The sequence below is a fragment of the Trachemys scripta genome, chromosome 3 (assembly GCF_013100865.1).
Source record: "Trachemys scripta elegans isolate TJP31775 chromosome 3, CAS_Tse_1.0, whole genome shotgun sequence".
NCBI lineage: Eukaryota > Metazoa > Chordata > Testudines > Emydidae > Trachemys > Trachemys scripta.
Window position 1 is genome coordinate 59,600,672 of NC_048300.1, and position 26,931 is coordinate 59,627,602.

The following is a 26,931-nucleotide window of genomic DNA, read 5'->3' on the forward strand; positions in this document are numbered from 1 at the left end:
CCCAAGCCCAAAGAATGGGGTGATTGTGGTATGTTGACTTCCCTGTAGACCAGAGTTCTACCCACTAGGCCACACTGCCTTTCCTCTACAATATGAGAGGCCCTTCTTCCCAGACCAGGCTGGAAAAAAGTCCAGGTGCATAAATATCCTTTCAGCACGGCCAGCCTGAGAATGTTTTGACTCAGGCCTGGTCTACACTCAGGTTATGTCGAATTTAGCAGCGATAAATTGAATTAACCCTGCACCCGTCCACACAATGAAGCTATTTAGTTCGACATAGAGGTCTCTTTAAATTGATTTCTGTACTCCTCCCTGACGAGGGGTGTAGCGCTAAATTCGACATGGCCATGTCGAATTAGGGTAGGTGTGGATGGAATTCGACGCTAATAGCTCCGGGAGCTATCCCACAGTGCACCACTCTGTTGACGCTCTGGACAGCAGTCCGAGCTCGGATGCTCTGACCAGCCACACAGGAAAAGCCCTGGGAAAATTTGAATTCCTTTTCCTGTCTGGTCAGTTTGAATCTCATTTCCTGTTTGGACATCGTGGCGAGCTCCGCAGCACTGGCAACGATGCAGAGCTCTCCAGCAGTGATGGCCGTGCAATCGCAGAATAGAAAGAGGGCCCCAGCATAGACTGATCAGGAAGTCTTGGATCTGATCGCTATGTGGGGCGATGAGTCCATGCTTTCGGAGCTGCGATCAAAAAAACGGAAGGCGAAGATCTACGAGAAGATCTCCAAAGCCATGACGGAGAGAGGATACAGCCGGGATGCAACACAGTGCCACGTGAAAATCAAGGACCTGAGACAAGGCTACCAGAAGACCAAAGTGGCAAACGGACGCTCCGGATCCCAGCCCCAGACATGCCGTTTCTACGAGGCACTGCATTCCATTCTAGGTGCGGCCGCCACCACTACCCCGCCAGTGACCGTGGACTCTGACGATGGGGTATTGTCGACGGCCGCTTCCTCGGAGATGTTCGCGGACGAGGAAGATGAGGAAGGAGATGAGGAGGATGAGGCAGTCGACAGCGCATACAATGCTGATTTCCCCGACAGCCAGGATCTCTTCATCAGCCTCACAGAGATCCCTTAACAACCCTCCCAAGGCGTTAACCCTGACCCTGAATCAGGGGAAACATCAGTCGGTAAGTGTTTTAAACATGTAAACATTTATTTTGATCAGAACAGGAATATTAACAATGGGTTTTTCATGATTACTTTGCCCTAGATGCTTTACTTTTTAGTCCTTGCCAGTGCAACTACTTCAAAAGTATCTCAAAATGTCCGGTTTTGCATGATTTCTTTGCCCTAGGCGCTCTACTTTTTAGTCCTTGCCAGTGCAGCTACTGGAAAATTCTGTCAATATGTCCGGGGTAGAGCAGAAATCCTCCTGGGACATCTCCACGAAGCTCTCCTGGAGATAATTTGAAAGCCTTTGCATTAGGTTCCTGGGGAGAGCGGCCTTATTGCGTCCTCCATGGTAGGAAACTTTTCTGCACCAGGCTAGCAGCAAGTACTCCAGGATCAGTGCCTCACATAGCATGGCGGCATACGGCCCTGGTGCTCGCTAGCATTCATGCAGCATGCGGTCTTTCTCTGTGTCAGAAATCCTCATCAGAGTGATATCACTCATGGTGACCTGCTTTGAATTAGGGGAATGTTAGTATTGGGACTGCTTGCCTGTTCCTTTACATAACTGTAACCGGCGGTTTACAGCCACGCGGTGGAGGCGGGACAGGGGCAGCATACAGGGATCTTTCCCGGGGACAGCCACGAGGAGGGTGGGACAGGGACAGAGTTCATGCTGTCTGGATTGCCGGCAGCAGGGACTGGCCAATGCTAGGGGCATTGCTTTGAACATGAAAGGAGGGCACTGCTGTAAATTAAGCTTTCAGCAGCCAAAAGTCTACGGCTTACCATGTCCGCCTGCTAGCCGAATTCCGCTGTCCTGCCCCGCTTGTGTGATCTGTACTCCAAGACCCCAGGCACTGAATGGGAAGGCCGAAAATTCGACCTTGTCCTGAGTGTGCATGTGATAGTTGCTGTGCATGGTCTTGTTCACAAAGACTATGTTCATTGTTCACAAAAATGTATCTTTGTGAGGAATTCACTCCCTTTTTCCCATCCCACAGCTGTGAGTGTCTCCCGACCTACCCCTGCATCCCCCTCCCAGAGGCTGGCACAGATTAGGCACCAAAAGAGAAGGACATGGGACAAGATGTTCTCCGAACTTATGGGCTGCTCCCGAGCCAAGGCAGCAGACCCAGTGGAGGGAGAACATGTCGCAATACCAACGATCACACAGCGAACGGGAAGACAGGTGGCGGCAGGATGACCAGCAGGCGACTCAAACGCTGCTTGGACTAATGAGGGAGCAAACTAACATGCTCCGGCGCCTTGTAGATGTTCTGCAGGACCGGAGGCAGGAGGACAGAGCCCCGCTGCAGTATATCTCTAACCGCCCTTCCCCGCCACAAAGTCCCATCCCCCCCTCACCCAAAGTCCCAAGGAGGAGGGGCGGCAGGGGCCATGAAAACAGTCACTCCACCCCTGCAGACTGCTCAAGTACCAGACGGCTCTCATTCCCAAAGTTTTGATAAGTCCTTTTCTTCATTCCAAAAGCACCTCACCCAAGCCCCTGTCCCAGTGTCATCCCCTAACTGTGTAGTTAATAAAAAATACGTTTCTGTTAATTACTGTTTCTGTCAGGTTCTTTTAGAGGAGAGTGAGTTTGAAGGAGGGAAAGGGGGTTAGTAATTAGAGAGGACAGTCACCTTTACCAGGGTACAGACACGGGGCAGGTTCAGCAGCAGGTCACACACACATTGCAGTCACTAGGCACCCTGGTCAGTCTGGCAGGTGGTTTTCATGTTCTGTGTGGGGGGGGGGTTATGTGACTTTATGGTGGGGGAGGGCAGTTACAGATCTTATGCAGCGGTCCTTAGCCTGGATCACAGAGCCACGCAGCAGGGGATCTGTAACCGTCCTCCCCCGCCACAAAGTCACATAGCCCCTACACACAGAGTCCCGAAAAGGAGGGGTGGCAGGCTCCATTGAAACAACCAGTCCACCACTGCGAACCGCTCTAGGAGCAGGAACCTGTCATTCCTCGAGTTTAGAAGCATCCTTTCCATCACTACACCCGCTCCCCACCACAGTCTGCGTCCCAGTTTCAACCCTTTACCACGAAACCCTTAATAAAGAAAATGGTGTTAATGAACAAAGTTCCATTTATTTTATTTTTAAAGGTGTGTTGGAAGGGGGGCAATGGGGTGAGGGGGGTATGTAACTGGAGAGGATAGTCAACACTAAGTGGGTAAAGAAACGGGGGCAGGTTCAGCTTCTCTTTAAACAAACTTAATAGTCACAGGTTACCCTGCTCACTCTGGAACCTAGCTTTCAAAGCCTCCCGGATGCACAGCGCATCTCGCTGGGCTCTTCTAATCGTCCGGCTGTCTGGCTGGGCGTAATCAGCAGCCAGGCGATGTGCCTAAACCTCCCACGCTGCCATAAACGTCTACCCCTTGCTCTCACAGAGATTGTGGAGCACACAGCAAGCTGCAATAACAATGGGGATATTGGTTTCGCTGAGATCAGAGCGAGTCAGTAAGCTTCTCCATCTCCCCTTGAGACGTTCAAAAGCACACTCCACCACCATTCTGCACTTGCTCAGCCGGTAGTTGAAGAGTTCTTTTTCACTGTCCAGGGCGCCAGTATAGAGCTTCATGAGCCAGGGCATTAGTGGGCAGGCTGGGTCCCCGAGGATCACTATAGGCATCTCCACATCCCCAACAGTTATTTTGTGGTCCGGGAAGTAAATACCTTCCTGCAGCCGTCTAAACAGACCAGAGTTCCTGAAAACACGAGCGTCATGAACCTTGCCCGGCCATCCAACGTTGATGTTGGTAAAACGTCCCCTATGGTCCACCAGTGCTTGCAGCACCATTGAAAAGTAGCCCTTTCTGTTAATGTACTGGCTGGCCTGGTGCTCCGGTCCCAGGATAGGGATGTGAGTTCCATCTATAGCCCCACCACAGTTTGGGAATCCCATCGCGGCGAAGCCATCTATGATGACCTGCATGTTTCCCAGGGTCACTACCTTTGACAGCAGTAGCTCAACGATTGCGTTGGCTACTTGCATCACAGCAACCCCCACGGTAGATTTGCCCATGCCAAAGTGATTCGCGACTGACCGGTAGCTGTCTGGCGTTGCAAGCTTCCAGAGGGCTATGGCCACTCGCTTCTGGACAGTCAGGGCTGCTCACATTCAGGTGTCCTTGTGCTTCAGGGCAGGGGACAGCAACTCACAAAGGTCCAGGAAAGTTCTCTTACACATGCGAAAGTTTTGCAGCCACTGTGATTCATCCCAGACCTGCAGCACTATGCGGTCCCACCAGTCCGTGCTTGTTTCCCGGGCCCAGAATCGCCGTTCCACAGCATCAACATGACCCATTGCTGCCATGATGTCCATGGCGCAGGGTCCCGTGCTTTGTGAGAGGTCTGTGCCCCTCTCAGACTTAATGTCCTCACCGCGCTGCCGTAGCCTCCTCGCCCAATTTCTCAGCCTCTGAAAAAGGTGGATGATAAGGTGCGAGGTGTTGACAACAGCAATAACTGCAGCGATGGTCGCAGCGGGCTCTATGCTTGCAGTGCTGTGGCGTCCGCGCTGTCACTCACCAGAAAAGTGCGCGAACTGATTGCCCGCCAATGCTTTCAGAGAGGGAGGGCGGGAGTGACGGTTGAATGACGACAGTTACCCAAAACCAACCTTGACACATTTTTTTCCCCAGCAGGCATTGGGGGCTCGACCCAGAATTCCAATGGGCAGCGGGGACTGCGGGAACTGTGGGATAGCTGCCCACAGTGCACCACTTCCAATGTCGACGCTTGCCCCGTTAGTGTGGACTCACAAAGTCGAATTACTGTTCTTAGTGTGGATACACACGTTCGACTTTGTAATATCAGTTCCACTAATTCGATTTAAGTAAAATCAAACTACTCTCGTAGTGTAGACATACCCTCAGTGATTTGGTTTGTAAATCTCCTTTCTGGGGAAGAGCAAGCTCTCGGTGTAACCATCCCAGTGCAACAGGCATCTTCCTTACAGTGTATAGAAATGATATCATCTTTCCTTATTATCCTGCTGAGTGCCACCTGTAGACCATGTCCATCCCTCCCCATTACGGCAGCCCCTGGGGATTCAGGCTCTCTCTCTGCTTAATGGCAAAGTGGTATTAATATTTCAATATCCACATGATATATAATGGGCCATGTTAAAAATCAATCAATAGGCCTTCCCTCATTTCCCCATGTCTGCCGGCTTAATGGAGGAAATTGCTATTGCCCAAGACCTTGAATTCCGTTGGTTATTTTTTCCCCTCCGTGGATGCGTTTAACCCATCATTTAAAAAAAAAAATGTTGAGAAGCCCATGGCTTTTTCTTGATGTATGTGAGGGGGCAGGAGAAGAGTTTGGTTCAGCTACTGGAGGTGGGAGGCAGAACCTTTCAGTTCCTAGATCAGGAGCTCTGTGGGGCCCGGGGCAGCGAAGACAAAGGTGGGCCTGATTTTCCAGTGTGTGGGGGTGAGGCAGGCTCTGCAGGGAATGAGACAGGAAGGGCTCGGCGTAGTGTTTCACAAAACCCCACTGGAAGTGACACGCCCCCTCGTTGGAAGCCTCGGAAGAGAAGCCAAAGATCGCATGAGCCATGGAGACCCAAATCCCTTCTGCAGGGGGCAGGGTGTTGCTCCAGGGTAGGGCAGAGGCATTTTGCGGGGGGGAGGGAGATTGGAGGAGAAGAGAAGCTTGCCCTGTTGCTGCCCATGCAGCATCTGTTAGGTGAAGAAATGGGACTTCAGGCTCCAGGACTGCCAGCTAGATACCTTTCACCCACACCAACATTCTTCTTCTCCAAAAGAGGAACTGAAATGTACGAGCAGCTACTGCTGCCTGAGCAGGGGTTACAGCAGCAGTGGTCCAGCTGGGGAGGAATCATACGTGGGGAGTGCTGTGGTCAGGCTCCACCTACTCCATCTAGGACTAGCTGGACGATGAGCAGCGTAACAGCGATCGCTAGTCATCAGAGGTCGTGCCCCACTCAGATAAAGTGGGAAAGCTATGCCACACAGGGTTACTGTCTCAGGGTGCTGGTCTGCAAACTCATGCTGACAGCATGATATCAGGGCATAGTTTGAAGGTTTCCTCTGCAGCCATAAAGGCTGGAAACTTCCTTTGTATAATGGAAGCTTAGATTATCCAGAGATCGCTGGGTCATTCGAGAGGTACAGGTACAGCAAACTGTTCCAGTGACTCACAACAGCTTGGCTTGCCACAGCTAATCTCAGCCAGGTGACTACGCAGTAGGCCTCGTTCCTTTTCTCCTGCAGCATTTCGGGGACAGGTTCACAGCCTAGTCCTGTCACCTTCAGGCTTCTCATCCCTCATGTCGCGTCTGCTAAGAACACAACTGGGACCCCACACACCGACACAACTCGTTTCACATGAGCCACCAAACTGGGGAGGGAGAGGACGAGAGAACAAACACCTGACAGATTTTAGTCACCGCAGGAAGGTGCTCAGAAACTACAGTGATGCGCTTATAAGAGCTTATATAGAAGAGAACAGCTGTCAGATCAGGGACCACAGCTGAGTTGCCAAATACTGTGGAAGTTCAGAGGAGACTCAGAATTCCAATGATTAGACAAATTTCCTGAGCTGTTCAGTCAGGCAAAACTGGGCTGGTTATTTCAGAGTCCCCTCTTCCAGATGGGACCCACCAGCTCAAAAACAGCCTGGAAACCTAAAGAAGTTAATGTTTTTTCTCCAGCATCAGCAAGAGGGGAGGGGAGCAATTCGTGTTTCAGTAGGGCAACCACTGATGTTGGAGGGAAATAAGGGAAAGCCATATGAAAAATGAAGGATATATTTTAAGGGACATTTTAGGGAAATACCAGTTCCCTTAGCATATCAAGTATACTTTTCTACTGCCCTCAAATATACAATGCAATTACCACAAGCTTCAATCTAATGTTTAAAATAGTCAAAGGATGTCCCTTAAAATAGTCAAAGGATGTCCCTTAAAATAAGGGACGGGTTGTCACCCTATAGTTCAGCCACCTCTGTGTCATTGGGTTATAACTTCTGATCACTAGCCATTACTGATCTGGGACTGGATTGGAACCAGTGACTAAGGGGGGAAGTCTCCATTTCCCATGCAGCCAGTCTCTGCTAAGGTGCAGTGTTTTGCTTCCAGTCCAGCCACTGGCCCCTTTTCTGTCATGTCTGTTCAGGAGCCATTGTGGCCCCTCCCTCAGGTTCAAGGGAATCGTCAAGTGATCCCATTAAGGGGGGTATATCAGGTGCGGGGGGGGGGGGGGGCAAAGAGGGCTGAGGGTAGCAGGAGGGGAACTCCGTGTTCCAGAGTCCTGAAGGAGATGCAAAAAAATGCTGCTGAGAAAGAATAGAACAGAGAGGGGAGGGGAAAAAAACATGCTCCCACCTATTGCAAAGGCACCAGACCCAGACATGTGCTGGAGCTGTGTCCACCAACGTCCCCAGAGCTCTGCACTCCTACTGTCTCTTTCCTGCCTGCCCCACTGTCCTGCAGCACCAGTGATGAATCCCAGAAAGCATTGCTCCAGCCAGTCAAAACCTGTAAAGCGCACAAAGCCTGCTGGGGCCGGCATCCATACTGCAGCGGTGAATAGGATCAAGGGAACACCTGCTGGAGCTCCACACTCAGAGACTCCAAAGGGAACAGACAGCCTTGGCTAGTCAGTCCCTCTCACTGGTTACCAATAACCCCTTGAATGACATAGGGGGAATGTCTGACCTCCCAGAACATTCGCCCAGCACCTGCAGCCACACCATTCTGCCTCCACACTTCTTAGCCAACCCACCACAGGAGCAAACCCTTTCACAGGCACTTTTCAGGGCCAAGTGATGCCCAAGGTCAACGAGCGATCCCGCCTCTTTGTTCACATCAGACATGCAGTTCATCCTGTTTCCTTTCGTTTCCCCCACACACACCTCCTGCTTTCCATGAACAGAGGTAACTTAGAAGCAGTGTAGCCGCTTCACCAGATTGTTTACTACAGAGAGTCTCTGAAGTCAGAGAAACTGCAGCTCCACTGTCAATTTCCATTTTAACTATACAATAAGGTATCAGCCTATTATCCTAATAAGGAGATTAAGCTGTGCACCACTCAGCACTTTTACTGCTGGCTGGGAACTTCGCTGCTGTCTTTGCTAGACCCGCAGGTTCTGCAGGGAGGTACTTTGCTCTGCTGATCCTTTTCCTCTGAGCTCACCAGCGTGGCAGCTGGTTGGCAGGTCACGTTCCACAGGAGGTGCTGGCAGTGCATCCCATACATCCACAGCTCCAGCAGCCTAGTCTTTCACAGGGCCCAAACCACTGCAGGGCTCCCAAGAAAGGCATCTGGGCCAAAGCCGCCTTCCTCCCTTGCTCTCCCAAGGGGCTCTGCTGTTCTTTGACAGAACGGGTTGCAAACTTCATGCTTCCAAGTTCGGTTTGTGGCTTCAAAAATTCTGACCCAGCCCTATGGCCAAGGTGAGCGTTAAGTCTTTTGTATGTGATGCTAGTAGCCAGCTGCCTCTCGCTGCAAGGCTTGGTGCTCAACCACGTCAAATGCAGAGGGTGTGACTGTCCTCTCGCCAGCTCCACTGAGGCCGGGTCTACACTATAAACTTACATTGGTAGAACTACATCACTCAGGGGTGTAAAAAACCCACAGCCCTGAGCAACAAAGTTACACTGACCTAACCCCAATGTGAACAGTACTATGTCAACAGGAGAGCTCCTCCTACCACTATAACTACTGCCACTCGGGAGGTGGATTAATGACACCAGCTCTCCAGTCGGCTTAGTAGCCTCTTCACTGAAGCACTGGTGCAGTGTTTTAAGTGTAGCCTTGCCTTAAGTTCAGTGCAGATAATACCAGAATAAGTGAGACAACAGTCAGGCCCATACATTTTAAGAGCTCTTGCTAGACTTTTCCTGGTTTTTCTCTTGGTAATCTGTTCTGTTATGATTTTCTGGGACCACACAATGCACAGTCAATCTGTGGAACTCCTTGCCAGAGGATGTTGTGAAGGCCAAGACTATAACAGGGTTCAAAAAAGACCTAGATAAATTCATGGAGGAGAGGTCCATCAATGGCTATTAGCCAGGATAGGCAGGGGTGGCGTCCTTAGCCTCGGTTTTGCCAGAAGCTGGGAATGGGCGACCGAGGATGGATCAGTTGACGATTACCTGTTCTGTTCATTCCCTCTGGGGCACCTGGCATTGGCCACTGTTGGAAGACAGGATACTGGGCTAGATGGACCTTTGATCTGACCCAGTATGGCCGTTCTTATGTTCACACTGGGAATCATCTCACCCATCCAGACCAATCATAGCTGGATCCTAGCCCAGTCCAATCCTTGTCACCAATCTTCCCCTGTTGTGGGTTGTAGAATCACAAAGCGCCCACCTGGATTTTCTTAACAAAACACACTTCTTTCTATTTAATTCAGAACGAGACATCCAAGGAACTTTTAGAAAGCAATGGACATGCTCCGATACTATAGAGGTGAGAGAGAGGCAGATAACAGACCTCTCACTGATCCTCGCAGCCAGCACTGCTTCAAGCCACTCTCAAGCTGCTCTTTTTCACAGACATCCAGACATCATTCATTAAGCACAGGTGCAGACTGCATTGGCTGCAACAGTGACTCACCTGTCACTATGCCTAAGTACGTTTAGGCAAAAGGAGAACAGCAACTTGTGTGGGCTCCAAATTAGTTCACATGGGTTCACTGTGAAACACTTTGTCCTTTGAATTAACAGCTAACATTGTGCAAAGCAACAGCTAACAATGCTCCTGCTCAGATTTTATGTCTATAAAACAGCTTTCAGCCTGAAGGATCCCAAAGCACGTCAGAAACTGAATACACCCAGCTCCAGAGAAATGCAGCCATCTCTAACATGAAGCACTCAGCATACCATGCAGCAGGGAGGGGGAAGAGGACATTTAAGCTAAGGCAACACTACTAGCCTTCCCATAAATGCCGTAGGGGTCTTTGACATGGGCTCAGAGCGACCATGACTTTGAATTGTAAGATCTCATCTAAAAGACCCACCTGGTACCCAATTTATCACCCCTCCAGGAGGAAAGACAGTGCTGCCCCTGGCAGGATTTGAACCTAGGGCTCTAGGAATTTTATGTGTTTAAAACCTGACAGGCCATTAAACGGTCCCATTTAGCTAGGGACAGAGATGCACTGGAGGAAGGTGGACCCCAATGGGCCACATTCATCCCTAATGCAATGTCACTGAGTCACACCAGGGATGATTGTGGCCTAATCTCTAGGCAGGAGCCAAAGACAAGGTTAAGGATGGAGGGGTGGGTAGCTCTCCTGCTTGGCTGCCAGCAGAGCCAGTCAGCCCACCTGGGCCACTACACCAACATGGGCAAGCAAGGGGAACTGCCACCAGAGGCTCCGCAACCCACACCAAAAGCACAACTGGTCCAGGAGCGCCCTGGCCCTGTCCCCTTTGACCACAGAAGCAGGTGAGTGTGAACATGTACCTGGGGAATGTGTGGGGGGTGGGGAGGCAGGTGCCCCCCCCCCCGAGTGTCTAGGGGGATTTTAGGACTCCTGGCTATTCTAGCCCACCCCAACCCCTCAGAGCAGTGACTGCTGTTAACCACGCTAAATGATGCCAGATCATGTGGTAGTTTTGTGATGTGGACAAGTACCCACAGAGCCCCTCCCAAACTCATTTCACTTGTGGCCTAGGGGGACGGTGGGGGGTTATCTTGCAGACCCAGACAACTGTAACTATAGCAAGAGGAATGGTATTGTTAGGATACAAGAAAACGGGCTCTCAGCATTTACCTCATGCATTTTCTTCCCTGTGGCCCGGAACATTTTCGTGGGCTGATGAGAGGGGAGAAAGGTGGACAATTGTACTGGGCCACGATCTTAGGCAGGTCCCCAAAACATCTGTAACTGGGATGAAATGGGAGGGAGTGGGGCCCCAGTGAACATGATGTACTGGGAGCCCAAATTTCTCTCGACGGGTCTGCCATACAGCTGTTAGAGACATGAGAAGGGCGACTCTCTCTGTGAGAGCTCATGACCTTGCAGGGTCTGGGTCAGACTAGTGCCTGGATGGGAGATTCATGAAAACCCAGGTGCCACAGGAAGCAGTGTTTGTTATGCATTAGGGAGCGCTCTTGCCTCTGAGTCAGCACAGGGGGCACTGTGCTTCTGGTTTCAGTCAGACACAACCCCAAAGCTCTAACTGCTTGTGATCATTACATGTCCTATGGTGCTTTCATAAGAGTTGGGTTGTTACCCCCAGTGTCCTAACCAAATTCCAGCCTGTGTAATTCCCTTCTACCTCCCTATGGGCCCTACCCAGTGCTCCATTTGTGCCAGGGCTGTGCCCCAGCACGTCTGGGCTTCTCAGTTCATAGCCCTGGCACCTCTGGGTTTGCTGCATCAGTTAGGAGTGTAAAAAAATTGCTTGAGCCCCAGCAACTCTTTCATTACAAATTAAGTACCGGTCCTACCTCCCCTCTGCAGTATCAGTTGTACACAGCATTTCTCTTCACTTCCTGTCCTAAACCTCTGTGTGCTATTTAATCAACTGCCATGTTCCAACTGAAAGTCAGCTGCATCTCAAGAGTTAAAAAAGGGATCCTTTTATACACACACACTATTTTGTGATGTACTCATCTAAAGACTCCTAGTATAGGTTGGCAGCAGAGTTTGAACCCAGGACTTTTATCATTACCAGACACATCTCTCCCAGTTGAGCTAAAGGAATAACTCCAACAGTGGCCAGCAGTAGTAGGTTATCATGCTGTAAGTGCACCAAAAACACTAGTGAGGACATTAGTGTCATATTTCCAAAAAGCACTGTACTTAATGAGGCAGTGTGGTTCAGTCAACGGGACAATGGCTAGGAATCAACTGGTTTCTATTCGTGGCTCTGCTACAGACCTGCTGTGTGAGCATGGGCTTTGTCATGTTACTCTGTGCCTCAGTTTCCCTTCCCCACCCTTGGTCTGTCTTGTCTATCTCAATGATAAGCTCTTTGGGTCCGCGATTGTCTTTCACTTCGCATGCGTATGTACAGCACCTTGGGCAAGGATCTCAATGGGGGCCTTTGGACACTACTGTAATACAAATAGTAATTGAAAATAAAACCCAAACCAAAGGGAAGTTCAAACAGAAAACCCCAGTTTTTGCTGGAGACAGACAATGGGGCCTGATCCTGCACAGTTCTGTGGTCAATGAGATCTCACAGGATCAGGCTCTGCATGTGTGTTAGATGTTTATTGCTTCATGCATCGTTGAGAGAAAGCGATTCCTTTCAACAGGTCTCAGGGAGGGAAAGAGCCCCGTGACATCCCTGAAGAAAGCAACATCTGCTGTGTGTTCCTTTCAGTCTGGATTAACTGCCATCTCGTCCCTGCCCTGCCTGTCGCAGCTTCAGATCTGGTGGGTTTCCGTTTGCTGTTTGCTATTTTTTTCCTACTTTACCTCTCTAGTTAAGACATCAGAAGTGAGATTTGTCACTTAACCATCTGGAATAGGCAACCACTGGAGGCTGCAGCTTCTCTGCCTGACACACTCTTAAACAGTGCTAATATAATTCAGATGTTTTACAAACCAGCAACAACAACCAGGCATGAAATTAAAATGTTTGTGGAGCTTGCCGAGTGGAAAATCACGGCTGGGCTAGGGAAAGGCAGGTGCTGGGATGAATTCTGGGGCAGGAAAAGGCAGCCCAGGGGTGCTTGGCTTCCCGACAGCCGAATGGAGCTGATACATTGGCTTTGCTTTCACAAGGAAGCAGTAGTGTACACGTCTCCACCGACTCGAGAGGAAACGCCGGAGGGAGAGACATTTTGACTTGGCAGGAACATGGAAAGTGAATAAGATTTACCCCTCTTTCCCCCGCCCCTTTGACATGTCTTATGTTTAACCCAGTACAGCCTCAAGCCATTAGTCCTCTGCCCCTCCCCACGCCACCCCACCTCGGCACAGACTCAACTCAGCTCCAAAGTGCCCACTCACACTCCCCCACTCTGCCGCTTTGGCCTCCTCCCCTGAACACCCAGAGTCTGCCCTTTCCTAGCTTACTGCATTCACTAGTGATCTGCAAAACAGGCCACTATTGCCTGCTCCAGGGAGGGCAAGCGGGTGGCTGCCTCCCCATATGTGATAATCTCAGAGCCGGCTGCTCGGGGAGCCGGCGGGGGTAGCAGTCAGACAGATGGGTGAGCAGGCTTCCAAGGAGGGTAGCAGGGTTGTTTCTAGCAGTGGAGGTGGGTTGTTGGCTCTCCCCACGTCTGCTTCCCCTTTCCCTGAAGGGCAAGCAGGCCTCGAAACCTGGCTGGGTGCCCCCTGGACTCCTGCTTTCCCCAGCCTGCGCAGAGTCTGCTGAGCTGGATTTCTGCTCTGCACTCCAGCCCAGGCAGTGCTGGGCTGTGATCCTAGGCCGCAATGCCTGCTGTACGCACATGCCTGCGCTCACAGGACAAGTTGGTCCCAGTGGGTGCCTGTCACCCCTTCGAATGGGAGGCAGGCGTACGATGGCTGGGCACCCATCCACGTGAGCCTGCCGCAAGGCTGAGTGTCAGTGAGGAGCCCAGGCTGTTTATTTTTGTCTGCCATGGGCCAGGCAGCCATTGACACAGGCATGCGCCTTACCCCAAGTTGCTTAGAACCCAGCTCAGACCCAGAAACCTCCCCCAGCCACCCCCTCCCATGAGAGCTGGACCCCACTGCTGTTTCCCAACCGATCCAAAACAGATAACAGTGAATGGGGCTGGTATGGGGACTGGATACCAGGGAGCGGGAGGGCTTCAAGCAGCAAAGAGTTGGGGGGGTAGAGGAGGGCCACACGGGGTGCACATATCTGGGGGGAACAGGAGCAATACTGGCAGCCAGGAGGTAGGGCCACCCAGTACCTCCACACTAAACCACTACCCAGCACCCCTGCACTAAACCCAGCAACCAAAAGGAGACCCAAGTATTACAGCCCGCAGGAAGTGCATGTCCCAGAGAGGAGAGGGTTGTGACAGCAGGGCGAAGGGAGGAAAGGGAATCATTCTAGCCAAGAATCCTGTCCTGCCCTCCTGTTCCCAGCAGCCCTCCACGGTTCCACCCCCGTCCCCAAATTCAGCCAGCCTCTCAACCCTACAAACATCTTGTTTTCAGCTGCCACCTGTTTGGCTTGAAGGGTTAAACTATGAATGGCAGGGTGACCAGAAGTGCAAAGAAGAGACCCCCACCAAAACAGGGGCAGGTCCAGGCACCAGCGCAGCAAGCGTGTGCCTGGGGCGGCAAGCCGCGGGGGGGGCGGCGTGCCGGTCGTTGTGAGGGCGGCTGTCAGGCTGCCTTCGGCGGCATGCCTGCGGGAGGTCCGCCGGTCCTGCGGCTCCAGCATCAATTCAACGGCGGGTACGCCGAAGCCGCGGGACCGGCAGATCACCCACAGAAACGCCGCCGAATCCGCGTGACCGCGGACCACCCCAGCCCGCCTGACTGCCATGCTTGGGGCGGCAAAAAACATAGAGCCGCCCCTGCACCAAAAATGCTGTTGATTTGGGGTAACCTCCTCACTCCTCCAGACTCTGGAGAAGTCTATTGTTCCAGGCTATACAGCATCCTAAAAGAGTCAGAGAGAAGAACATGGACTCGACGCAAAGGGAGAGGGATACTCTGTGTATATAGAACAAGGCGCTGAAGATGGCTATTGTCTATTTCCAACTACAGGGTGTTTTTATCAGCAGGGAGTGGAGTGGGGGCGGGTTAAAATGTTTTCTAATTAAGGAACAAGCCTGCCCAGGAGAGCAATTAAGCTGAAAACTTTCCTCATTTGATAAGGTTCACGTTACAAGCTCTGGAAACCTTTCCGAGTTCCAGCAATTAAACCACATTTTTCACCCAGTTACAGACATTTCCTTTCATCTTTGCTCTTATCCAGTCTCCCAAGCACCCCCTAGTGCAAGAAGTGATTAGGACAAGGATGAAATGCCAGCCAAGGGGTGAGAACGAGAGTAGGGTGTCTGAGGAAGGGGCAGGAGACAGTCATGGAAATAGTATCTTGTATTTCTACAGCACCAGAATGATCCACAGATTCAGCTGACTCATTACAAACCACAGACAAGGGTCTCTGCACCAACCACTGAAATGCAGCCACTTCCGGGGTAGAACATGAGAGCCATTTAACAGCCACACAGCAATTTAGGATGAGAAGGGAATATTGTATCTAGCTGAAAAACAGCAACAGGGAATTTAGATTGGAAGAATGTAACTACCCAAATCAGACTTCGTCACAACACCCAGGCTAGCACGACCAACTCTTTGACCACAAGTGGTTCTGTCTCAACAAAGAACAACACACCCTAGCAACATGCTTAGGCACTGGTTTAGAGAGAGAAGAGCCAGGCCTACTGCTGACCAGCACCACTGACCAGGCCCCACCCTGCTGAGCTAGTGAGACCTGAGTGAACCACTGAGCAAGAGGCAAAACTACAGTGGGCAGGTCACCTCCTGTCTTCCCAATTTGTGACTGTAGATTTGATAGCACTCCTGCCCCAGTGCAGGGGATTGGACTCGATGCCCTTTGGTGGTCCCTCCCAGGCCTGAATTTCTATGATTCTATGTTCCATGTATCTCCGAGATACATGGGTGATTTCCCACCCACGTGCCAGCACTTCGTTTAGCTGGCAGGCTATGAAGATCTTGTCACTATCAAAGAGGAATGGTCAAAATTAAAATGGCAGATATTAAATTGATTAAACACTGGCTAACTGATGAGATCTCAAAATGTAATTGTAAACAGGGAATCACCTTCAAGCGAGTGCGTTTCCAGTGGGGTCCCACAGGATCGGTTCTTGGCCTTACGCTATTTAACATTATTATCAGTGACTTAGAGGAGAACATAAAATCATTACTGATAAAGTTTGCAGATGATTGGTAAATTGGGGGAGTGGTAAATAATGAAGAGGACAGGTCACTGATACAGAGCAATCTGGATCAATTGGACTGCTAAATGTAAACATATGCGTTAGTAACAAAGAATATATCTACAGGATGAGGGACTCTATCCAGGGAAGCAGGGACTCTGAAACACATTTGGGGGTCATGATGGATAATCAGCTGAAGATGAGCTCCCAATGCTGTGGCCAAAAGAGCTAAAATGATCCTAGGATATATAAACAAGGGAATCTTGAATAGGAGGAGAGAGGTTATTTTACTGCTGTATTTGGCACTGGTGTGACCCTGCTGGAATAGTGTGTTCAGTTCTTGTGCTCACAATTCAAAGAAGGATGTTGATAAATTGGAGAGGGATCAGAGAAGAACCATGAGAATGATTAAAGGATTAAAACATGCCTTATAGAGATAAACTAAACAGATTGAGCTCCTTGACTCTAAGAAAGAGAAGGTGACGATCACTCTGAAAGTATCTATAAGGGGACAAAACATTTAATAATGGGCTCTTCGAGCTAGCAGAGAAAGGTACAATACGATCCAATGGCTGGAAGTCAAAGCGAGGCAAATTCAGACTGGAAATAAGGTGCAAATTTTTTGACAGCGAGAGTAATTAACCATTGGACCAATTTACCAAGCGCCATGGTGGATTCTCCATCACTGGCAATAGATGTTTTTCTGAAAGATCTGCTTTTTATATTATTCTGGAGCAGTTCTCTGGCCTGTGCTATATGTGGGGGGGAGGGGAGGTGTCACACCAGATGATCACAATGGTCCCTTCTGGCCTGGGAATCTATGAAGTGATTAAGACAGTGGCCTGGCTTCAGTTCCCAGCTCTGCTGTAGGTTCGCTGTATGACCTGGTGCAAATCACTTAATCTTTCTACGCCTCAGTCTCTGCTTCTGTAAAAGAGACATAATAGTACTTCCTTTCTCCTGCGCTTTGCCTATGTCATCCATTTAGATTGTAAGTAGAGTTGGCCAAGAGACAGTAATCATTTTTTTTGCTGAAAACTGCAAAAATAAATGCATTTTCTTCCAAATTTTCTCTGTAAACTTTTCAGTTTTTCAACTAAGAGAGAAAGCAAAATATTTCTCACTTTTTCCCTGTCTCTCCTTTATTCCCCCTTCCATAAGAAAATAGAAAATGGGGGCAGAGGGAGGGAAGACAAGAAGAAAAAAAAGAGAGGACTAAAAATGTTTGGGTTTTTTTTTTCCCATCAAAACCCGGAAAATTTGACTGAAATTAAAATTTTCTGCAAGGCTTTTGCTTTGGGGGGAAAAAAAGGCCATTTTTCATCCAAAAAAATGTTTTCAAACAAAACATTTCAACTGCTTCCAATTATAAGAACTTCAGGGAAAAATCTGAACAACAAAGAAAATAACAGAACACCACTAGCTGTCACCTTCAGCCCCCAACTAAAACCTCTCCAGCGCATCATCAGAGATCTACAACCTATCCTGAAAGATGATCCTTTACTCTCACACATCTTGGGAGACAGACCTGTCCTCGCTTACAGACAACCCCCCAACCTAAAGCAAATACTCACCAGCAACCACACATCACTGAACAAAAACACTGACCCAGGAACCTATCCTTATAACAAAGCCCAATGCCAACTCTGTCCACATATCTATTCAAGTGACATCATCATAGGACCTAATCACATCAGCCATACCATCAGGAGCTCGTTCACCTGCACGTCTACCAATGTGATATATGCCATCATGTGCCAGCAATGCCCCTCTGCCATGTACATTGGCCAAACCGGACAGTCTCTACGCAAAACAATTAATGGACACAAATCTGACATCAGGAATCATAATACTCAAAAACCAGTGGGAGAACACTTTAACCTGTCTGGTCATTCAATGACAGACCTGCGGGTGGCTATCTTACAACAGAAAAACTTCAAAAATAGACTCCAACGAGAGACCGCTGAGCTGGAATTGATATGCAAACTAGATGCAATCAACTCAGGATTGAATAAGGACTGGGAATGGCTGAGCCATTACAAACATTGAATCTATCTCCCCTTCTAAGTATTCTCACACTTCTTATCAAACTGTCTGTACTGGGCTATCATGATTATCACTTCAGAAGTTTTTTTCTCTTACTTAATTGGCCTCTCAGAGTTGGTAAGACAACTCCCACCTGTTCATGCTCTCTGTATGTGTGTATATATATCTCCTCAATATATGTTCCACTCTATATGCATCCGAAGAAGTGGGCTGTAGTCCACGAAAGCTTATGCTCTAATAAATTTGTTAGTCTCTAAGGTGCCACAAGTACTCCTGTTCTTTTTGCGGATACAGACTAACACAGCTGCTACTCTGAAACAGGGAAAAATCTGTTTCTTACTATGTGAACATGCAGTCCCTACCACAATTATTAGCATTATTATTATTATTTAACCTTTATATTGCAGTAGTGCCTAAAGACCAAAGTAAGTTGGGACCCAGTGTACTAGGTGCTGTACAAACACATAATAAATTTCAGACCCTGTCCCAAAGAGCTAATGGTGCTGTGATCTACAATATAAATAATTACAACTCCCTTCGCGCATTTGCAAGAGGAGGGTGTTAGCCTTGAATCCTGGCTATTCTAGTTTGGGTCATTTCGCTAAACAGCTTCCACACTCTACCCCAGAATTAGCTGCACATTGGTGAAGTCAGCGAAAGGGTTTTGATGTAGTTAGTACACAAATCAAGAGGAAGTAGGGGACCGATACACTCCCGGCCCAAGGCAAGACAGCAAACTAATGCTATCCGCCCTGGGAGCAATGTTGGTGCTGGAATTTGCAAGGAATATGTGAATGACTCAATTTATCGTGGGAGAGTCCTTCACAGCCTGGGTCTCCATACTCCGAATCCCCAGGGCTGGTTCTACCTGAGCATGACTTCTCTCTTGCTATCCCCTTCTCGTCTCCCCATCCCCCTCTCACTGCTCCTTGGAAAGCTGTCAGCTCCCCTCCCTTGGCCTGAGGAGAGGGAAGCAGACTGAAGGTAAGAATGGCTGAGGGTGAGGAGTTAAAGTGCACAAAGGAGAGGGCTCCAGACAGCCCAAGAAGCCAGCTGCCGAGGGAGAGGAAGAAGGGGCAGTGACTTGCCTGCTTGGGGAAAGTTCAGCTGCTCAACTGAGCTAAACATAAGGGCAGCGGCTTTGAGACAAGAGCAGGCCTGACCCTGAGCAGAGCTGAGTACCCACAACTTCCCCTGGAGTCAATGGGATTCTCAGGATGAGACCAAGAGCACATGACAGCAAGATCACAACCCAGAATGGTCTTTGCTACCAGGAGTCCTGTTGCACCCACTGGACAAGCCCACACACAGCTCCATTAATTGCTGTGGGGTTCATGTATGCACAGGACAGGGCCCCGGGTGATTTGGGCTACTGATTCCCAGACCACACACTCCCTGGATCTGCAGTGCAGGGCTTAAGGCTGAATCTAATGAGAACAGGGGGAAATAGAGACACCCAATCAGTATGGATAGGGAGAGATAGAGAGCAACACGCACACACAGCAAGAGTGACAGTAACGCAAGAGAGACACACAGAGACAAAGCAAGGAGATAAAAACCTGAGTAGGAGAGCAAGGAGAAAGAGAGAAAGGGACAGAGGGGAGCAGAAAAGAAAGAGAGGAGGGAGGCAGAGAGAAGCGAGCAGAGGAAAAGAAGGTGGCAGGTAGGGGAGGCTGATCTGCTGCTGGCAACGAGGTCAAAATTGAAATAAAACACATGTCAAATGGTGCATTTGGCAGCTAAGCTGGTTTAGCCGAGACAGCAGTGGGCGATAGCACTGCGGGGGTGGGGTGGGCACAGACTCCTTCCTGCTGCTGTACCACTCCTAAGGGAAGCTGGCTTCCTTCTGCTGATGGGAAAGGACATTCATCTTATTGCACAAGTTGAACAATGGTCTGATGCTGCCTAAACCCTCTGCCACAGAGAGAGAGACAAAAATGGAAGGGGCTGGTGGAGAGAGAGACAGACACACACAGTCTTTAGAGTCCTGGTGCACTAGAATCCCCCCTGCAGAAAGGAACACTAAACCATTTCAGCAATGGTCTCTGCTATTTCATCTCATCCGCGCAGGATCTTTTCGCTAATCCCCCTAATCTGCTGACATTTCCATTGGCAGAAGCTGTACCTGTATCGTCTGGCTCTGGGACACCCCTCAGAAGCAGTCTCTGGGTTTGGACACAAATCAGTGGTGTCATGAGGGGTCTGAATCTTTACTCTGAAGCAGCACAGGGAGCATAGGCTGGAGAGTCAGTGGCTGTGAAGCTGGGTATGGCGAAAGGGCTGAACAGGGTTGTGCACTAAGGTGGGGTCATCAAACCTCATGGTTCAGGGCACAAACTGATTTCCCCCAGGGGGCAGGGAGGAGTCCCTTCTCTCCACCCTGTATCAGACCATTGCACACTGGCCAGCTGCACTATGGGAGGGATTCCTCCCACTGGGGAAATGAGTTACTGGCCTCTGCAAGAGACAGGATACCAGATCCAGGCCCAAACCAGAACCTCAACCTCATGCACTGGGGGACAAATCTGAGTCTCTGAATCAGAACCCCCGCCTCTCCCAACAATGGGTTCCAAACTGGAAAGGAGAATCTCTTCCAGGTAAGGGAAAGCTCAGGAGAGCAGCTGGCTTTGGGAGATCCTCACCATTCCGTCACGTCTTGCATGAACAGCTCAAGAGGTTTCAGTGCCCTAATATCCCAGCTTGTGAACAGAGGGTCCTGAGCCTCTCGACTTGAGGGACCAATGCTCTGCCCTCTGCAACCTGGGCATCTTGCTGCCACATTAATTTGTCTTGCTGCAGTAACAGAGACTCACAAGAAAATCGGAGTCCCCTTGCTATTCTTAGCAGGGGGGCAGGCTGAGGGGCAGGCAAAAGAGCCCACAATAGGAGCTGGCGGGGAGCCGGCCTGAGGCAGGAGCCCATGATGACTTCCCTAGGATGGCAGGATGGCTGCAGAATGCACAGGCAGCACACACTGGTCCCTAGGGTGGGGAGGTGGAACCATGCGCCCAGCAAAGACCCCCGCTCCCACCCCGTCACATCCTCCATCTCCTCTCTCACACTTCCCTCTCTCATCTTCTTTCCCACACCCATTTCCACTCTATTCCTGTCTTTCGCTGGCTCCTTCCCTCACTCCCCTTTTCTTCGCACTCTCCTTCACTCCCCTCCCCTCTTGCTCTCTCTCTCCTCCCCCTCCCCATCTCTTCTCCCCAAGGAGCTTTCTAATGACTTAAATGAAACGCCAGCCCTCTTTCTATTCAATCGCCCACCCTGCTGGAGCCCCAGAAGAACCCAGCCGCGCACAGCAATTAGAAAGCCAGTGCCTGGGGCGGCTGCAGTTGCAGTAGCGCTGCAGAGATCCTATCTGCCCTCTCAGAGTGAGGGAAGGACTTTCCAGAAAGTCAGGAGCACCACCAGATCCTCCAAGCAAGGCCCCTGGGTTAACAAAGACCCTCTCCTATGGAATAGCTGCCGTTCCTCAACCTGGAGGCAGCTAACTCAGAACAGGGGGGATTGTTCTATATAAGCAAAGCAAGCTGGTAGCAGGGACACAGACTAAGCAGGGCCCAGCCTCCAGCAACTCCTTCATCCTTGAAAGGCCCGGGCCCTGTTACGGATAGCGAGGGAGCTTCCAGGCAGTTGTGGCGAGGCCTTCGACAGCGATTCAGAGAGCAATTGGGGCACAGCCAATTACATTAACAAAGCCGGGGTAATTAAGAACAAAGCAGGAGAGATGAAGGAGATAGGAGCGGATGCAAATCAGGCTGCGTGGAGCTCCCCCATCACAGTCATTACGGGGAATTAAGGTTCATTGACATTCCTCCAGAAATCTGTTCAAAGCCAGCCTGTGTCCCAGCAGACAGAGCACCCCAGCGGGCCCTCTCCCTCCCTGATCACACTCCCTCTCCTGCCTCCGCTCCTCTCAGCACCCCTTGACATCAATGAGAGTTAGGCACCTCTGTGCTTTTTGAAAACCCCACTAGGCGCCCATCTGCATCTTTACGTGCCTACAGTTTAAATAACTTTGAAAATCTGGCCCCAAGTGGCTACAGTGGGAGGAGGACGAGGGAAACTGATGGATTTCCCAGCATGCACTTCACCACAGGAGGCTCATGGGACAAGGCAGGGTTTGTTACTAGGGCTGGCTGAGCCAGTTTGGAAAAAAATAAAGACTGACCTGAATCTCGACCCAAAACTTGAACCAGCACCGTCAGAACCATCTACATATCCAAGCATTGAGCGAGGCTCTGGGCTTCTCTCATTGTGTTGGCGTGATACAGGGCAACTCACAACCCTCAAGCTCCGTGGGACTGCACCCCCTTAGGACAGGTTTACACCAGGGAACCTGTTTGTAGGGCATTAAAATATTACAATAATAAATTAAAACATAAAACCGCTTTGTTGCCTTTTGAATTTGCATATACGCCCCCTCCCACCACCTCCACCCAGCAAATCTGTCTGAGGAGAGGGCGGCTACCCGTTATTTAGCTCTTTTAATCTCCTCTTTTAAACTGGGTCCCTCCAGCCCCCTGACAGCATTTGTGGCTCTTCTCGGAGATTCCTCCATTTTGTCAATATCTTTGTGGGGCCCAGAGCTGAGCATGGGATCCCAGGCAGAGGCTCACCAGAGCTGTATAGACGGGATCTCTCCTGTCCCTGCTCCTAGGATATGAAGTCATTGAGACTGAGTTGCCCAGAGCTGAGCTCTGTATCCCAGGTGGGATCTCCTCAGAGTCATAGAGATGGCCCATCTCCTCCCTCCTCTGGGACTGGGGGGCCCAGTTTCCCTTCTTGCTGATCCCCTTGTGTTTCCCTCCCTTCAGTCTGTGGGGATGCTTCTCTCCCATCATGTCACAGCTGCAGGCTGACATGCTCAGATTTGCCCTGACCCGAGTACTCTTTACTGCCAATCTTAGGGTTACCACCAATAACCCTGGATCAGTATCCACAGAGCTGCCCCAAATGACACAGCTTCAGTGGAGCCAAGGAGAATTAGATCCTCGGTGTTAATTAATGTCTCAGTAGCTCATCCCCGCATGATCCAGTCTGCTGTTGGAGTCTCCAAATTCTTAACCCCTTAGCAACCTTGTTCCCCACAGCAGAGTACTGCGCTTTCCTTTGTCAGTTGCTTTGCCCTAGTCTCATGAAAGAGCCTCTGGAGAAACTGTTTCCATTGCAAGCAATTCTGTTTCTCTGATATTTTCTGCCTCTCCCTTCCCCTTTGTCTGTGTTCCCCAGGAGTGTTTGCATGAAAACAGACACATGGCCTGTTCAGTCACCCCCAGCCTAGGGCTTATTCCCCACCTGTGCTCAGGATTCTCCATGCTGGGAGTTTGTGGTCACTTGCAGTGGAGATGACTAGGCTGTTGCAAACAGGGAGAGGAGTACTTCCTGGGAGAATAAACAGCCCATCAGGTTATCTCTAAAGTTTTCTTGGCTTTCTGGCTGCTTCACTGTAGCCCTTCTGCCTACAACCTTGCCCAACTCCCCTGTTGCATGGCTTCCTGCTACACAGTTAAAGAAACAGGACACGCAATTTCACTGCCAAGGAGCAAATGTCACGGAGTGACAAACTACATGGAACCAGGCCAAAAAATCAGGCAGTCTCTGAGGTAGCTCTATTTGGGGGTGGGGTCGAAGCTGTTCTCTAGTGATTAGAGCAGGAGATGGGGAATTGCATTCCTAGGTTCCTTACCCAGCTGTGGAAGAGAGTGTGGTTAATCTAGTGGGTTGAAGCAGGTGACGTGGGGTCCAGATTCCTAAATTCTATTCCCATTCTGCCACTGACTCTCAGTATAATTTTAGGCTTGTTGCTTAATCGCTGTCTGCCTCAGTTTCCCCATCTGTAAAATAGGGAGATAACGAGCCTATCTCACTAGGTTCATTAAAGTGCATATCTCATTGGGGGGTAAATACCAAAGACAGAGAAGCGCTATTTAAGCTAAAAAACAATGTTGGCACAAGAACAAATGGGTATAAACTGGCCATCAGCAAATTCAGGCTGGAGATTAGAAAAAGGTTTCTAACCCTCAGAGGGGTGAGGTTCCAGAAAAGCCTTCCAACAGGAGTTGGGGAGTGGGGACAATTAATTTTAAGAGAGTGCTGGACAAATGTATGCATGAAACTGTATGACGGGGTTGCTTGTGATGGCAGGGAGCAGGGCTCAGCAGCTCTGGGGCTCACGTCTGGTTTATGTCTTATTTTTTGGAGAAGGCAAAATATTATTTTGACTCTAGCAACAGAGGTAGAAAGGTTTCCACAAGCATCTAATCTAATCTAATCTAATCTAATCTAATCTATCTATTTGTATTATGGCAGCGCCTAGGAGACCTAGTCATGACCTAGGCCCTCACTCTGATAGGTGCTGTGCAAACAAGCTCTTTCTTCCTTAGGGGTCATTTCTGATGGATTTAAGTCACAGTATATCCTCCCTAAACTGTTTAACATTGGATGGATGGATGGATGGATGATAATTAATCAAACTGCTGTGAAAAAGACTGGCATCAGCAACATTCCCTAAGGCCTTTTGGATTGTTTCTTCCTAGGGCTTCTTATCCTGACCCAAATCTCTAGAAACAAATCCTTGGCTCCTCCAAGAGGCAGCTCTCTTTCCCCTTTTTTCCCTTCACTTCACCTCCTTTCAGCATCCCAGCCAAGTTCCCAGGCCGCCGACTGCGGCTCAGATGTGTTTGAAGCACAGCAAGGCAACTGCCCCTTCTCCACTTCAGCTCAGAGCGGCTGCCACCCCGCTGGGCCTCAGAGGAACCTGTTAGACACAGTGTCACTGCTGCCAGGTGTCACTCACAGGGCCCTTCATCAGCAATTTTCCTAGGCTGGCATTTGGCTGCTCTGGAACGTCAGCTCCAATACATGCCGAAAGAGGAAGACAAAATAAAGGTGGGGAGAATGAAAACCAGCCGGCACTGGCTTCTGCCAGGGAAGGGCAGAAAAAAAAACCCATCCTCATTTCAGAATCTCATTGCAGTGTAATTATCAAACGGCGACAGTAGGCTGCAATGCTTGCTAATTAGGCCACATTCCTTCTGACTAGTTATTCTAAGATGCCGTTTGACAGACTAAAGGTGGGGGGAGCGTGCACACGACGTTGTTTTCTAATTACATTTGGTATGCTAATTTCTGATATAAAATAAATATTTACCGGGAGCAATATTTCTTCATTTCACGCTGGCTGCACTGGGGCATTTATCGAGGGTTCCAAACAGGCTGCTATCACTTGGCCCTCCCCGCGAGCACCTGCCCCCTCCTACAACTTTTGGGAGCGTGTGACACACTCCTCGAGAGATCGGGGTGCAGTGCAATGTATCAGGGAAGGACAGACCCAGCTGTGAACTGGAAAGGAAAAAGCAAGGTGGAAGGAAGCAGTCCTGCTCTCAGCTCTCTTCCCCTGCCCATGGTTGCCTCTTCCGATCTTCTTTCTCCCAGTGTGCTTTCTTCCCAGCAAACGGCATCTGAGGCAGTGGGAAAGCTCTGCCCGGCTCAGCCTCTCATGGAGGCTACGTCCCCGGATCCTGCCTCAGCGCTCATTAGAGGAGCTGGAAAAGAATTGTCTCACCATGTCAGGGGCTGACTCCTCTACAGTGACCGTGCCATATTGACAGCCCTGGAGACTACAGTCTTCTAGTCACAGAGCAAGTCTACAGTGCGTGGCCAGCAGCAGGGCACAGGGTTTCCCCTCATGGGCCTCAACCCGGACTCAGAGGGGCTGCTGTAACCTACTGGTCAGTATTAGAGTGACCAAACATCCCGTTTTGGCCGGGACAGTCCGTTTATTAGGCCGTATCCTGGCTGTTACAAATTTTTTGATGTGTCCTATTTGCTTTTGCCAATTGATCATCAGTTGGCAAGAGCAAACTGGACAGATGCACAGTTTTGCCAGAAAGGTGGGGTGAGACCCCTAGTGGGATGCGGAGGAACATGCGGGGCAGTGGGGTGTGCTGGAGAGAGGGCTGGGGAGAGCAACTCACGCCGGCAGGCTCACCCTGCTTGCAGAGGAGAGAGGAGGGACTCGGGTAGCCCCACATGTGGAGGGGAGAGGGGGGTGCTTGGGCCAGCACCACGGGCAGGTTGGTGGCGGGAAGGCTCAAAGGACCAGCCCCACACATGGGGTGGAAGGGGGCTATGAGGGGAAGGGGGGGTTGTGGGCAGGTGGCAGGAGGGCTCAGGCTGGCCCCGCACATTGGGGAGCGGTGGGGCAGTTGGGCTAGCCCCAGGCTCTGGGGTGGGGGTGGGAGAGGGCCTTAGGCTGGCCCAGGGATGTTCTGTCTTCCATTTGGGAAACTATGGTCACCCTAGTCAGTGTGCGTGCTGGGTCCCCGATCCACGGAAGATGTAAGTCTGCTCCAACTGCCACCTACAGAGTGTAACTAGTTCAAGCGCTAATGATTCCTGGTTTTCACTCAGAAAGTCCCTGGTCTAGTCCTGGATGGCAGCTGCCACGCTACTGCTGCAGGGGAATAAAGGGAGTTCGGCCTGCCCGGCCCAGTCAATCCTAGCACTCTCTACTGAGAGAGCCACCAAGGAGGCCAGTCAATGCCAGCTCCAAGGGGCATCTTGTGATGTGGACACCTCTAAGCTGTCCCACTGGATTAAGAGTCATTTAACACGGATCACCAGGCAGCCATGACTTTCCATCACTATCAAGCTATGGTTAGTTAGGGACCGGTAACCGACAGCTGAAAGGTTCTGTATTCCTCTACCATTTTCTGAGCCAGCCATTCCGCGCCCCCCCCCCCCCTCCACACACACACACCCATCCCCGAGATTAGTTGTGATAATGAGGCAGGCTGTATAGCAGTAATGATGGGCACACAGCTCCTCTGGTCTGGGGGGCTGTTGGAAATGGGGGTTGAATCTACATGGCAGGCACAT

General features: G+C 50.3%; 1 long non-coding RNA gene across 1 annotated transcript; it reads right to left on the bottom strand.

Moving 5' to 3' along the window:
- Window positions 1-1,608: 1,608 nt before the first annotated feature.
- LOC117874570 lies at window positions 1,609-24,633 on the bottom strand. The gene is made up of 3 exons (XR_004645028.1): window positions 23,347-24,633; window positions 22,220-22,387; window positions 1,609-1,646 (listed from the first exon to the last, which is right to left on the bottom strand). It is a non-coding gene; the product is annotated as an uncharacterized LOC117874570 (long non-coding RNA).
- Window positions 24,634-26,931: the final 2,298 nt, after the last annotated feature.